The following is a 16475-nucleotide window of genomic DNA, read 5'->3' on the forward strand; positions in this document are numbered from 1 at the left end:
CCATGAAGACACCTGTAGACATAATACAGTCTCAGATACACCTTTATCTGCGACCACGACTTCAACGAACACACTACTGACTAGCTGTGATGTGGGGGACAAATCCCTTTAGTCTCATCATTCATCATTATGTGAAGCACATCGTGTTACCGTCAAAGAGAAGAGACAGGCACAGGTGACATACAGGTGTGTGTAGGTTGTACACAGGTCACTTAAAGGTAACAATATTGTATGTTACCATGGTAACAGAAACTGCAGAGACACACACCTGAGAAGAAGATGGTTCCGAGGCCCAGCAGTATGACAGCTCCTAGGATGCACTTGTTGAGAGAGAAACCAGTCTCCTCTTGCTCCCTCTGCTGCAGAATCCGGAACTCATCCTCCTCCTCCTCCTCTTCCTCCTCCTTTCTCCCGATCCGCTCCAGAGCTGCCAGGAGAGACCCCCGCCTCCTCCTCACCCCTGACACCCCTTCCTCCTCCTCCCCCACCACTTCCCCTTCCAGATGGGAGTCTGGCCCAGGGAGATAGAGGAGTTATAGCCACTGAACATTAGCGTTAAAGGGACAGTTCACACAAACTACATTTTAAGGAGAATTGACAGTGAAGCTAATGTCGTTACGGTGCTCCATTCAGATGCCTTGTGTCTCACCTGTCTTGGCCCTGACCTCAGACAGATCAGACTCCTCCTCTTCCTGCACAAGCCCCTCCTCATAATGATGATGCACATCCTGTATATACCCCTCCGCTTCCTGTACAAGCCCCACCTCTTCCGGTGGCTCAGTGTTGAGCAGCAAGGCTGGGGGCTCTTCAAGGTCGGGGAAGAGCTAATGTGGGTGTAGGAGTCGGAGAACGAATCAGGGTCAGAGATGGGAGGGGCTGGGTTCCCAGGGAGGCTTCTGGATTGGCTGTGTGTATCTGAGTCAAGCCCTGTGGGGACGGGGACTTCTAACAGAGAGCTCAGAGGAGCAACACTAGCAGAGGTGGAGTCAAGGGCAGGGGTAGAGTCAGGGGCAGGGTCAAAAGGAAGGTCATGGGTGGGACTCTCTACAACAGGGGTGTAATCCTTGTCCCTCTCTGGTTGTGTTTCCTGGGCCTCCTGGGGATGGATGTGAAACAACTGTTAGTGTCAGTCAGTGTTTCCTCTAGCTAGATATGATCCTCGGTGGGGTGTCAATAGAGATGGATCTCTAACCTGCTGTAGCTTCACAGAGTGAGACTCTTCAGCAGACACAGCATCCTCCCCAGGCCTACTCTCTGATAGACAGACAGACATGTTAGAGGTTAAGTAGTATAACAGTATTAGTGCCTGTAGGTTATACTATTGCCGTTGCTACCCATCATTCACGGCAGGGCAGAGCCCACCTGTTTTGTATGTTATTTTGGCATTAATACGTTTCACATATCAGTTTGCAAACAATGAGTTAATAACGCTGCATACAAACATGGTCTCTTTTTAAATTTCTTGAGTAACGCAGCTCCAAAATGCAGTTTTGTTTGCCAGGCTCAGCACTTTCTGTGGTGGTGGGGCAGCCAGAGGAAAATACAGAGTGAAGGGGTTGAAAGTGTTCTCTAGTTGGGTCGTGATTGGGTCAGTGTTCTGTCACTCATGGGGACACTACGTCAACGCAAAATCTACAGGGAGATTCTGCAGCAATGAAGGTCCTCAAGAACACAGTGGACTCCATAATTCTAAAATGGAAGGCGTTTGGAAACACCAAGATTCATCCTAGAACTGGCTGCCCAGCCAAACTGAGCAATCAGGGAAGAAGGGCCCGGGTCAGGGAGGTGACCAAGAACCCTATGGTCACTTTGACAGAGTTCCAGAGTTCCTCTGTGGAGATGGGAGAACATTCCAGAAGGACAACCATCTCTGCAGCACTCCGCCAATCAGGCCTTTATGGTAGAGTGGCCAGACGGAAGCCACTGCTCAGTTAAAGGCACACGACAGCCAACTTGAAATTTGCCAAAAGGCACCTGAAGGTCTCTTAGACCATGAGAAACAAGATGCTCTGGTCTGATGAAACCAAGATTGAACAATTTGGCCTGAATACCAAGTGTCACGTCTGGAGGAAACCTTGCACCATCCCTACGGTGAAGCATTGTGGTGGCAGCATCATGCTGTGGTGATGTTTTTCAGCTACAGGGACTGGGAAACTAGTCAGGATCAAGGGAAAGATGGTCGGAGCAAAGTACAGTGAGATCCTTGATGAAAACCTGCTCCAGAGCGCTCAGGACCTCAGACTGGGGGGAAGGTTCATCTTCCAACAGGACAACGACACTAAGCACACAGCCCGAACAACCCAGGAGTGGCTTCAGGACAAGTTGATTAAAAAAAACTACGGCTGTAATGTAACAAAATGTGGAAAAAGTCAATAGGTCTGAATACTTTCTGAATACACCATCTACCGTAGCTTTGATTGGACTGATCATGTCAACATGATACTTTCAAAATCGTATCTAGCAAACAGTCATCATGAGTCAGGTCGACAATGTACTGGCAAATCATTTTCAATTATTGTCATATGAAGGGAAACTATACAAAATCTATCGTTGCAATTTGGCCATTGGACAAACATTACACAACAAGTAGGAAATCGCAAATTCAACAGTGGTTTGGAAGGAATCAGTGGCTAACTGCAAGCATTGCAAAGAAATCACTAGTCTGCTATTCAGTGGAGAGGGTGTGGGTTTAATGGTCTCTTTTCCAAGCTTAAAAGGATAAACTCACTCAAGTCAGATTTCCCAGTTCCGAAATCTGCCACGTTGTTTTGAACACGGCAGATTTCGAACTGGGAAATCTCAGACTTGAGTTCAAGACAAGTGGGAACTCTGGGGTGGAAAAAATAAATAAATAAATTTTAAAAAAAGAGTTCCCAGTTGTCTTGAAAGCACCATAAATCCAGAGAATGCCAGACTTTGATGAAAGTTTGCTGACAAAATTTTCCCACAAGATGGACCGCTGCACCACCTTCCTGTTCAAGTGAGCACAACAATGTGAGTCCAAACATGTCTTGTATGCTGCTGCATAAATGATGTAATATGCCAGGGAGATATGTATACTCCAGCTAAGTATGTTGTGTAGGAAGCTATTAGTAGCTCATGTGCCTCACCCTAATAGATTTGTTAACTTGCCCCCTCATAATTTAGTCTACTGTTCTGACTTGTGCCTATAGCCTGTTTTAGAGAAATGTAGTCACTGAATATTGTAAGAGCTTTCATTGTCTGCTTATATGCCCACTTTATTGATCCTACGGTTCTGACTTGGTGTACAGGGAGAACACTGTAAGAACAGCCCATGTTATGAATTCTGTCACTGAATATTTCAAAAGTGCTGAACAAAGTTATTGACTACATCCATTTTAGCTCGCTCATTAATGTCTTAATCAAAATTACGGATTGATTCTTATCCGCTCATCGTTCCCTTATGGCACAAGTTTGTACAGCTTAATTGTCAGAAACCACATTTGTTTAAACAAGTCCGCCATATTTGCTGTTTTTTTAAAGGCAGTAAATGAGGCTGAATAAACTGTGTCGTTGCCAGACAAGACCCAGCTGATAGCCAGGTGTAACAGTGGTAAGGATTCACTACATGGTGTGGAAAAGAAAGCACTGCTGTTGGGACAGCTTTATGTAGGACCTAACAGTTTGTGGGAACTGCTCGTCACCATTATATAGCAATTGATGTATTGTGTAGTGTTGTTTAGTGGCTTTATTGGCATGAATCAAATTTCTTTTGGAGTTTGCCCCAACAAGATTTACATGCTAAAATCCCCACTGTTGCAATATGTGTTGTGTACCTATAGGTTCTCATGTGGCAATACAATAAACTCCGAAAGTATTGGGACAGTGAATGTTTTGTTGTCGTTTTGGCTCTGTACTCCGGCACTTTGGATTTGAAATGATACGGTGACTGAGGTTAAAGTACAGACTCAATTTTAATGAGGGTATATTCATCCATAGAGAAATTACAGAACTTTTTGTACATAGTCCTCACATTTTAGGGGACCAAAAGTACTGGGACAAATTCATTTATGTTGTGTATTAAATTAGTCTAAAGTTTAGTATTTGGTACCATATTCCTAGCACACAATGATTGCAGTAAGCGTGTTACTCTACAAACTTGTTGGATGCATTTGCAGTTTGTTCTGGTTGTGTTTCATATTATGTTGTGCCCAATGGAAATGAATGGTAAATAATGTAGTGTCATTTTGTAGTCACTTTTATTGTAAATAAACACTTCAAAACACTTCTACATGAATGTGGATGCCACCATAATTATGGATAGTCCTGAATAATGAGGAGTCAGAAAGTTAGACACACATATTATACCCCCACAACATGCTTATCTCTCACCATTACAATAACAGGAGAGGTTAGCATTTTATATCATACCCCTACAACATGCTAATCTCTCACCATTACAATAACAGGAGAGGTTAGCATTTTATATCATACCCCCACGACATGCTAATCTCTCACCATTACAATAACAGGAGAGGTTAGCATTTTATATCATACCCCCAAAACATGCTAATCTCTCACCATTACAATAACAGGAAAGGTTAGCATTTTATATCATACCCCTACAACATGCTAATCTCTCACCATTACAATAACAGGAGGTTAGCATTTTATATCATACCCCCACGACATGCTAATCTCTCACCATTACAATAACAGGAAAGGTTAGCATTTTATATCATACCCCCACGACATGCTAATCTCTCACCATTACAATAACAGGAGAGTTTAGCATTTTATATCATACCCCCACGACATGCTAATCTCTCACCATTACAATAACAGGAGAGTTTAGCATTTTATATCAATCCATAATCTTGGCAGCTCCCACATTAATGTAGAAGTGTTTATAAACATATAAACACCCTGTTACGGGGGCTGAGTCACTGGCTTGCTGGGGCTCTCTCGTGCCGTCCCTGGGGGGGGTGCGTCACCTGGGTGGGTTGATTCACTGTTGTGGTCGGCCTGTCTGGGTTCCCCCCCCCCCCCTTGGGTTGTACCGTGTCGGAGATCTTTGTGGGCTATACTCGGCCTTGTCTCAGGATGGTAAGTTGGTGGTTGAAGATTTCCCTCTAGTGGTGTGGGGGCTGTGCTTTGGCAAAGTGGGTGGGGTTATATCCTTCCTGTTTGGCCCTGTCCGGGGGTGTCCTCGGATGGGGCCACAGTGTCTCCTGACCCCTCCGGTCTCAGCCTCCAGTATTTATGCTGCAGTAGTTTATGTGTCGGGGGGCTAGGGTCAGTTTGTTTATCTGGAGTACTTCTCCTGTCCTATTCGGTGTCCTGTGTGAATCTAAGTGTGCGTTCTCTAATTCTCTCCTTCTCTCTTTCTTTCTCTCTCTCGGAGGACCTGAGCCCTAGGACCATGCCCCAGGACTACCTGACATGATGACTCCTTGCTGTCCCCAGTCCACCTGACTGTGCTGCTGCTCCAGTTTCAACTGTTCTGCCTTATTATTATTTGACCATGCTGGTCATTTATGAACATTTGAACATCTTGGTCATGTTCTGTTATAATCTCTACCCGGCACAGCCAGAAGAGGACTGGCCACCCCACATAGCCCGGTTCCTCTCTAGGTTTCTTCCTAGGTTTTGGCCTTTCTAGGGAGTTTTTCCTAGCCACCGTGCTTTTACACCTGCATTGTTTGCTGTTTGGGGTTTTAGGCTGGGTTTCTGTACAGCACTTTGAGATATCAGCTGATGTACGAAGGGCTATATAAATAAATTTGATTTGATTTGATTATATTCTTATTTTACAATAAAAGTGACCCAAAAAATTATACAATTCATTCATTTGCCATTCATTTCTATTGGGCAAAAAATAATCTGAAACAACCAAAACAAACAGCAAATGGATCCAACAAGTCTCACGCTTTATGTAATAATAAATGTTTGACTACTTTAATAGAAAAGTTCATTTGTTCCCTATATTAGGGGTACAACAAGTGCAGTTATTTCTACACAGTTCACCCAATATGTATGAAAATACCATCAAATCAAAGCTTGAGTCTGCACTTGAACTTCATTTCAAATCCAAAGTGCTGGAGTACAGAGCCAAAACATGTCCAATACTTTTGGGCGTACCTGTACGTTTCCCCGCAGCAGTAGGACTGGGCGTACCTGTAGGTTTCCCCGCAGCAGTAGGACTGGGCGTACCTGTAGGTTTCCCCGCAGCAGTATGACTGGGCGTACCTGTAGGTTTCCCCGCAGCAGTATGACTGGGCGTACCTGTAGGTTTCCCCGCAGCAGTATGACTGGGCGTACCTGTACGTTTCCCCCCAGCAGTATGACTGGGCGTACCTGTACGTTTCTCCACAGCAGTATGACTGGGCGTACCTGTACGTTTCCCCCCAGCAGTATGACTGGGCGTACCTGTACGTTTCCCCCCAGCAGTATGACTGGGCGTACCTGTACGTTTCCCCCCAGCAGTATGACTTGGCGTACCTGTACGTTTCCCCGCAGCAGTATGACTGGGCGTACCTGTAGGTTTCCCCGCAGCAGTATGACTGGGCGTACCTGTAGGTTTCCCCGCAGCAGTATGACTGGGCGTACCTGTACGTTTCCCCCCAGCAGTAGGACTGGGCGTACCTGTAGGTTTCCCCGCAGCAGTAGGACTGGGCGTACCTGTAGGTTTCCCCGCAGCAGTAGGACTGGGCGTACCTGTAGGTTTCCCCGCAGCAGTATGACTGGGCGTACCTGTAGGTTTCCCCGCAGCAGTATGACTGGGCGTAACTGTAGGTTTCCCCGCAGCAGTATGACTGGGCGTACCTGTAGGTTTCCCCGCAGCAGTATGACTGGGCGTACCTGTAGGTTTCTCCGCAACAGTATGACTGGGCGTACCTGTACGTTTCCCCCCAGCAGTATGACTTGGCGTACCTGTACGTTTCCCCCCAGCAGTATGACTGGGCGTACCTGTACGTTTCCCCCCAGCAGTATGACTGGGCGTACCTGTACGTTTCCCCCCAGCAGTATGACTGGGCGTACCTGTACGTTTCCCCCCAGCAGTATGACTGGGCGTACCTGTACGTTTCCCCCCAGCAGTATGACTGGGCGTACCTGTACGTTTCCCCCCAGCAGTATGACTGGGCGTACCTGTACGTTTCCCCCCAGCAGTATGACTGGGCGTACCTGTAGGTTTCTCCACAGCAGTATGACTGGGCGTACCTGTACGTTTCCCCCCAGCAGTATGACTGGGCGTACCTGTAGGTTTCCCCGCAGCAGTATGACTGGGCGTACCTGTAGGTTTCCCCGCAGCAGTATGACTGGGCGTACCTGTAGGTTTCTCCGCAACAGTATGACTGGGTGTACCTGTACGTTTCCCCCCAGCAGTATGACTTGGCGTACCTGTACGTTTCCCCCCAGCAGTATGACTTGGCGTACCTGTACGTTTCCCCCCAGCAGTATGACTGGGCGTACCTGTACGTTTCCCCCCAGCAGTATGACTGGGCGTACCTGTACGTTTCCCCCCAGCAGTATGACTGGGCGTACCTGTACGTTTCCCCCCAGCAGTATGACTGGGCGTACCTGTACGTTTCCCCCCAGCAGTATGACTGGGCGTACCTGTAGGTTTCTCCACAGCAGTATGACTGGGCGTACCTGTACGTTTCCCCCCAGCAGTATGACTGGGCGTACCTGTACGTTTCCCCCCAGCAGTATGACTGGGCGTACCTGTACGTTTCCCCCCAGCAGTATGACTTGGCGTACCTGTACGTTTCTCTAGAGCAGTATGACTGGGCGTACCTGTAGGTTTCTCTGCAGCAGTATGACTGGGCGTACCTGTAGGTTTCTCTGCAGCAGTATGACTGGGCGTACCTGTACGTTTCCCCCCAGCAGTATGACTGGGCGTACCTGTACGTTTCCCCCCAGCAGTATGACTGGGCGTATGTACGTTTCCCCCCAGCAGTATGACTGGGCGTACCTGTACGTTTCCCCCCAGCAGTATGACTGGGCGTACCTGTACGTTTCCCCCAGCAGTATGACTTGGCGTACCTGTACGTTTCCCCCAGCAGTATGACTTGGTGTACCTGTAGGTTTCTCTGCAGCAGTATGACTGGGTGTACCTGTAGGTTTCTCAGCAGCAGTATGACTGGGTGTACCTGTAGGTTTCTCTGCAGCAGTATGACTGGGTGTACCTGTAGGTTTCTCTGCAGCAGTATGACTGGGTGTACCTGTAGGTTTCTCTGCAGCAGTATGACTGGGTGTACCTGTAGGTTTCTCTGCAGCAGTATGACTGGGTGTACCTGTAGGTTTCTCTGCAGCAGTATGACTGGGTGTTTCTTCATGGTGTTCTGTTCCCTCCGCTACAGGCCTCAGTGTCTCAGCAACAGTCTCCTGAGACACACACATTATTTAATTGACCCATATAGTGACACATTAATCCCATTTGAAAAGCATGTTCAAAACTCAAACTTTTGTAAACTCTGCAGTTCGCACACACACACACACACACACACACACACACACACACACACACACACACACACACACACACACACACTAAAGTGTAAAGAGAGCGTACCTCAGCTGTGAGGACAGTCCAGCTACTGCTGTTGGCAGCACCACTGCTGTCAGACATTGCCCCCTCGTGGCTCTGACCAGCACCTGCAAGTCAGACACAGTACTTCAGCACAGGCTATAGATAGGCTTACAGTAGGCCAGCAATATTGAAATCCTGGCCTCAAGGTCCACAGTTCTGGTTTTCATTCTTTCTTTCGTTCGACTGATTTAAACCTGGGAAACCAAGTGTGTGCCTGTCATGGGCGATTACATTACATTGATAGAGTCAGGGCCAGAGTCAGGGCCAGAGTCAGGGCCAGAGTCAGGGCCAGAGTCAGGGCCAGAGTCAGGGCCAGAGTCAGGGCCAGAGTCAGGGCCAGAGTCAGGGCCAGAGTCAGGGCCAGAGTCAGGGCCAGAGTGAGGGCCAGAGTCAGGGCCAGAGTCAGGGCCAGAGTCAGGGCCAGAGTCAGGGCCAGAGTCAGGGCCAGAGTCAGGGCCAGAGTCAGGGCCAGAGGGAGAGGAGAAAGGCAGCAGTACTGCAGAGAGGCCCCCAGGGCCTGAATAGTGTTGCTATAGACTTTATGTACAGATACTAAAAAGAGTGTACAAACAGCAGGAAATCAGCTCCAAGAGATTTGAATTCAATAAGTCTGTTGTAAGGATTCCCATGTATAACAGAGAGACATGTGGTTGTACACAAAGGTAAGCAAGGTTTGAAATGATTATTTTAGTCAAACATAGTGGCAAGAAAATGTATGTGAACCCTTTGGAATTACCTGGATTTCTGCATAAATTGGTCATAACATTTGATCTGATCTTCATGTCACAACAAGACACAAACAGTGTGCTTAAACTGATAACAAATTGTATTTTTCTTGTCTATATTGAATACATAATTTAAACATTCACAGTGTAGGTTTGAAAAGTCTATTAACTCCTAAGCTAATGCCTTCTCCAAAAGCTCATTGTAGTCAGGAGTCAACTAACCTGGAGTCCAATCACTGAGACGAGATTGGAGATATTGGTTAGAGCTGCCTTGCCCTATAAAAAAAACATCACAAAATGTGAGTTTGCTATTCACAAGAAGCATTGCCCGAAGTGAACCATGCCTCAAACAAATGAGATCTCAGAAGACCTAAGATTAAGAATTGTTTACTTGCAATAATCCACTCCTCATTCTGCTACTGAAGACCCTACAGCGTCAGTATGCTACAGTACTGTCCTCATTCTGCTACTGAAGACCCTACAGCGTCAGTATGCTACAGTACTGTCCTCATTCTGCTACTGAAGGCCCTACAGCATCAGTATGCTACAGTGTTGTCCTCATTCTGCTACTGAAGACCCTACAGCATCAGTATGCTACAGTACTGTCCTCATTCTGCTACTGAAGGTCCTACAGCACCAGTATGCTACAGTACTGTCCTCATTCTGCTACTGAAGGTCCTACAGCACCAGTATGCTACAGTACTGTCCTCATTCTGCTGCTGAAGGCCCTACAGCATCAGTATGCTACAGTGTTGTCCTCATTCTGTTACTGAAGGCCCTACAGCATCAGCATGCTACAGTGTTGTCCTCATTCTGCTACTGAAGGCCCTACAGCATCAGTATGCTAGTGTAGTCCTCATTCTGCTACTGAAGGCCCTACAGCATCAGTATGCTACAGTACTGTCCTCATTCTGCTACTGAAGGCCCTACAGCATCAGTATGCTACAGTACTGTCCTCATTCTGCTACTGAAGACCCTACAGCATCAGTATGCTACAGTACTGTCCTCATTCTGCTACTGAAGGCCCTACAGCATCAGTATGCTACAGTACTGTCCTCATTCTGCTACTGAAGGCCCTACAGCATCAGTATGCTACAGTACTGTCCTCATTCTGCTACTGAAGGCCCTACAGCATCAGTATGCTACAGTACTGTCCTCATTCTGCTACTGAAGGCCCTACAGCATCAGTATGCTACAGTACTGTCCTCATTCTGCTACTGAAGGCCCTACAGCATCAGTATATTACAGTACTGTCCTCATTCTGCTACTGAAGGCCCTACAGCATCAGTATGCTACAGTACTGTCCTCATTCTGCTACTGACGGCCCTACAGCATCAGTATGCTACAGTACTGTCCTCATTCTGCTACTGAAGGCCCTACAGCATCAGTATGCTACAGTACTGTCCTCATTCTGCTACTGAAGGCCCTACAGCATCAGTATGCTACAGTACTGTCCTCATTCTGCTACTGAAGGCCCTACAGCATCAGTATGCTACAGTACTGTCCTCATTCTGCTACTGAAGGCCCTACAGCATCAGTATGCTACAGTGTTGTCCTCATTCTGCTACTGAAGGCCCTACAGCATCAGTATGCTACAGTACTGTCCTCATTCTGCTACTGAAGGCCCTACAGCATCAGTATGCTACAGTACTGTCCTCATTCTGCTACTGAAGGCCCTACAGCATCAGTATGCTACAGTGTTGTCCTCATTCTGCTACTGAAGGCCCTACAGCATCAGTATGCTACAGTGTTGTCCTCATTCTGCTACTGAAGGCCCTACAGCATCAGTATGCTACAGTACTGTCCTCATTCTGCTACTGAAGGCCCTACAGCATCAGTATGCTACAGTACTGTCCTCATTCTGCTACTGAAGGCCCTACAGCATCAGTATGCTAGAGTACTGTTCCACTCCTCATTCTGTTGCTTAAACTCCTCATTTACATCCTCTGTTTTTACATGCACAGGAAGTGTGTGTGTGTACATGAAGTGCACACTCCTGTGAGTGTATTCAGTCCTTCATTAGTAGTATAGTGTGTGTTGCTAGCATTGTGGCTACCCTGGCTTCTGACGCATGCTTTGGCAGAGACCGGGGTTACTATGGCTCAGGCCATTGTAGAATTAGTAGAACAGATATTCCCAAAGAAGCAGTGGATTGGCCTACACCAGGAGCCATATTAGGTGCAGGAAGGCCCAGTATTTATTTAATGTTCGACTAATTGATGCCTACCACATAATCTTTTTTATTGTGCCTTTCTCAAAGTTCTACTACACATGCACAAAATGGCAAATTCTATTGTCATTTGGTAGCTGGTGGATTTTAGAGAACTAGTCCATTCTAGTCATTGTGATTCTATGTCTGGCCAGGCAGTGCAGGAGGCAACCTCCACTTTGGCTGAATTTACTGGGGCAGAAACCAACTGACTGAAAATACTGGCCAGGGTTCTAAAACGACACAATAAACTGCATACATGCATTAGTATGTTTATTTTAAGCCTAGAAAAAAGGTGTCCTGTCTACTTTCAAAAGTATGTTCTATTAAATTACTTTTTAGGTTACACAGGTTATTATTGTCATTGTGTCTGACACCATCTTCAATCATGCCACTTCTGTCAGATCACAGCATGACACACTTTAGTCCCCCATGTCTCTTCTCTGTCCCACAGTCATTTAGGTCTTCTAATCAGAGTCTTCCCATGTCGCCTCGGGCCAACAGAGCATTGTGGAGCATATTGTGGAATGACTTAAATATAGATATTAGCCTAGCTAAATATAGAGCCAATGAGATAGACTCCAAGACAGAAAAAGCGAACAGTGCCCTGGTGAATCAATCAAACATGCACACGCATTCTGAAGGAGCGTCACTGTCTTAACTGTGGATCATTTAAAGAGGCAGTGGCGACCCGTCATTCAGGGCAGAGCTAAAAAAAATAAAGGTACAGTGGGGCAAATAAGTATTTAGTCAGCCACCAATTGTGCAAGTTCTCCCACTTAAAATATGAGACCTGTAATTTTCATCATAGGTACACTTCAACTATGACAGACAAAATGAGAAGAAAAAAAAAATCCAGAAAATCACATTGTAGGATTTTTAATGAATTTATTTCCAAATGATGGTGGAAAATAATTCAAGTCCCTTGGGTGCCCATCCAAGAAGGCTCAAGGTCTTTGGCCACATATAAAATCACATATCTACCGTAGCTTTGATTGGACTGATCATGTCAACATTTCAAAGTCCTATCGAGCAGTCAAAATCATGAACCAAGTCAACAATCTACTGGCAAATCCTTTCAATACTTGTCATATGACAAGAAATTATACATAAAATGTATCGTTGCTCATCGGCAATTGGACATAAACATTACACAAGAAGTTGGACATTTAAAATTCAACAATGAGTGGTTTGAGTGGTTTGGAAGGAATCAGTGGCTAACTGCAAACATTGCTTTGCAATCAGTAGCCTGCTATTCAGTAGAGGGGGTGTGTAGTCCAAGTGTGGGTTTAAGGGTCTCTTTTCCAAGCTTAAAGGATAAACATTGAACGCCATGGGCCATAAAAGGGTGAATACATTAGCCATGCTGTCAACCCAGACTTCTACAGCATTTAAAACAACTGGAAACTAAGAACTGGGAAGTCTCAGACCTCAGTGAGTTCCAGACAACTGGGAACACGTTTAAAAAAACGAGCTCGGACTGGGAAAATACGCTTTGAACAGTCATCCAACTCTAAATAACAAGTCGCCCCCCCCCCAAAAAAAAAAATTGATCGTGCATGCTTTTTTTTTTTTCATACCTTTTTAGGATATGAAAAAGGATTTTATCTAACAAAACGACACTTCATGTTATCTCTGGGACCCTTTGGATGATAAATCAGAGCAAGATTTCAGAATGTAAGTACACATTTCACCTTGAATTTATCAAACCTATCGCAGTAAAAAAAGTTGTTGTTGTTAGGAGCTCTCCTCAAACAATAGCATGCCATTTTTCGCAGTAATAGCTACTGTAAATTGGACAGTGTAGTTATATTAACAAGGATTTAAGCTTTCCGCCAATATAAGACACTTATTCTGTATACCTCTGGCCCTTCTTTGGACACTGTTAACTAAACTCTCCTTGGCCTCCAACTGCAAGTAAAACTAAATGTATGCTCTTCAACCGATCGCTGCCCACACCTGCCCACCCGTTCAGCATCACTACTCTGGACGGTCCTGACTTAGAATATGTGGACAACTACAAATACCTAGGTGTCTGGTTAGACTGTAAACTCTCCTTCCAGACTCACATTAAGCATATCAAATCCAAAATTAAATCTAGAATCCGCTTCCTATTTCGCAAAAAATAATTCTTCACTCATGCTGCCAAACATACTCTCGTAAAACTGACCACCCTACCGATCCTCAACTTCAGCGATGTCATTTACAAAATAGCCTCCAACACTCCACTCAGCAAATTGGATGCAATCTATCACAGTGCCATCCGTTTTGTCACCAAAACCACATATAATACCCACCACTGCGACCTGTATGCTCTCGTTGGCTGGCCCTCACTTCATATTCGTCGCCAAACCCACTGGCTCCAGGTCATCTACAAGTCTCTGCTAGGTAAAGCCCCACCTTATCCAGTTGGATATAGGGGGCTCTATTTTAATTTTTGGATGAAAAACATTCCCGTTTTAAACAAAATATTTTGTCACGAAAAGATGCTCAACTATGCATATAATTGACAGCTTTGGATAGAAAACACTCTGACGTTTCCAAAACTGCAAGATATTGTCTGTGAGTGCCACAGAACTGATGTTACAGAAAAAACCCAGATAAAAATCCAATCAGGAAGTGCCGCATTTTTTGAAACCGCCTCATGGCAATGACTCCTTATATGGCTGTGGAAGAGCTAGTAGTCAGCTTACGTTTTCCACGTTTACCCCAAGGTGTCTGCAGCATTGTGACGTATTTGTAGGCATATCATTGGAAGATTGACCATAAGAAACTACATTTACCAGGTGGTCGCTTGGTGTCCTCCTTTGCAATTATTGCGTAATCTCCAGCTGCGTGTATTTTTCCATTTGCTTCCGAGGAGAAACCCAACTGCCACGAATGATTTATCATCGAATAGATATGTGAAAAACACCTTGAGGATGATTCTAAACAAAGTTTGCCATGTTTCTGTCGATATTATGGAGTTAATGTGGAAAAACGTTTGGCGTTGTAGTGAATGAATTTTCGTTTTTTTTTCTTAGCCAAAAGTGATGAACAAAATGGAGCGATTTCTCCAAAACAAATAATATTTTTGTAAAAACTGAACATTTGCTATCTAACTGAGAGTCTCCTCATTGAAAACATCCGACGTTCTTGAAAGGTAAATGATTTTATTTGAATGCTTTTCTTATTTTTGTGAAAATGTTGCCTGCTGAATGCTAGGCTTAATGCTATGCTAGGCTATCAATACTCTTACACAAATGCTTGTGTAGCTTTGGTTGAAAAGCATATTTTGAAAATCTGAGATGACAGTGTTGTTAACAAAAGGCTAAGCTTGTGTTCCAATATATTTATTTCATTTCATTTGCGATTTTCATGAATAGGAAACATTGCGTTATGATAATGCACTTGAGGCTATGATTACGCTCCCGGATACGGGATTGCTCGTCGCTAGAGGTTATCTCAGCTCACTGGTCACCATAACAGCGCCTATGACTCATATCTCCCTCACTAACTTTAAGCACCAGCTGTCAGAGCAGCTCACAGATCACTGCACCAGTACATAGCCCATCTGTAAATAGGCCATCCAACTACCTCAGCCCCATTCTGATATTTATTTTGCTCCTTTGCACCCCAGTACCTCTACTTGCACACTCATCTTCTGCACATCTATCATTCCAGTGTTTAATTGCTATATTGTAATTATTTTGCCACTATGGCCAATTTATTGCCTTACCTCCCTTATCCTACCTCATTTGCACACACTGTATCAATACTTTTTCTATTGTATTATTGACTGTACATTTGTTTATTCCATGTGTAACACTTTGTTGTTTGGTATCGCACTGCTTTGCCAGGTCGCAGGTCTTGGCCAGGTCGCAGTTGTAAATGAGAACTTGTACCCGACTAGTCTACCCGGTTAAGAGGTTAAATAAAAGTGTAATAAAAAATAAAATATGTACACACATTTGTTTTTTTCTCTAAAATCTACATTCTTGACATAATTCGCTGCATTTACAACTGTCCCGTTGACGGGGCGCTGATCCTTAAGCAAGTCAGCCAAATCAGCTATGTCTTTATAAAAGACAGTAAATGAGGCTGAATTAACTGTCGTTGCCAGACAAGACTCCGCTGATAGCCAGGTGTAGCAGTGGTAAGGATTCATTCCATGGTGCTGAAAAGAAAGCACCATTTGTCACCACTATAGTGCAATTAATGTATTGTTGAGATATATATATATATTTATGCCACACCAAGATGTACACATTAAAATAGCCACTGTAAATAGTAAAATGTTCTCTAGACCTATAGCAAGTAGCCTAGAATTAAATATTAAATAAACCTAGCTTGTTTAAAGAAAAAAAACATTTGTAAAAAATGTGGTGTCAATGAAAGATGCCCTCATTCTTCCGTACTCGCTCTCTGAAGTGGATCATGTCTAGAAGGGATACAGCTTTTGTCAAATTGATGTCAAAAGTTGCATTTTAGCTAACTCCTAAACCTTTTCCTAATCTTAACCTAGTTCACCTAACCTGCTATTTTCATTCGCCTAAATGATCTTAAACCTGCTAAGAAAAGTACATTTAGACTAAAACTGTATCCCTTCTAGACAAAACCTCTGAAGTGGTGTGTTCATTTGGCATCCATGGAGCTCTCGACAGAGTAGCGATCTTCTGAGACACACTCTTGACCCATCAGCTTCACAAATTAACAAACGCGTCGGCGCCAGTGGTAGCACACTTGGCCTATACAGGCGTCCACTGCAAACTGCACTTTATCCTCTTTATATTTGCTTAAATAGTCCTGGGTAATAGAGAAGGATGTGCTTTGAAATGAGTTTCATTCTTTCATCTGAAATTACATTTATTTTTGCGTTGTCACATGCTTCTTCAGTATGTGTGCCAATAGCCTGTTATATATCTTTATCTGTGTCTCGGCGAAAGAAAATGACCAAAAATGGTCACAACGCTACACTGCTGGCCTTGTCTAGTCGATGCTAGGCTGT

The sequence above is a fragment of the Oncorhynchus gorbuscha genome, linkage group LG19 (genome assembly GCF_021184085.1).
Source record: "Oncorhynchus gorbuscha isolate QuinsamMale2020 ecotype Even-year linkage group LG19, OgorEven_v1.0, whole genome shotgun sequence".
In the NCBI taxonomy this organism is placed as follows: domain Eukaryota; kingdom Metazoa; phylum Chordata; class Actinopteri; order Salmoniformes; family Salmonidae; genus Oncorhynchus; species Oncorhynchus gorbuscha.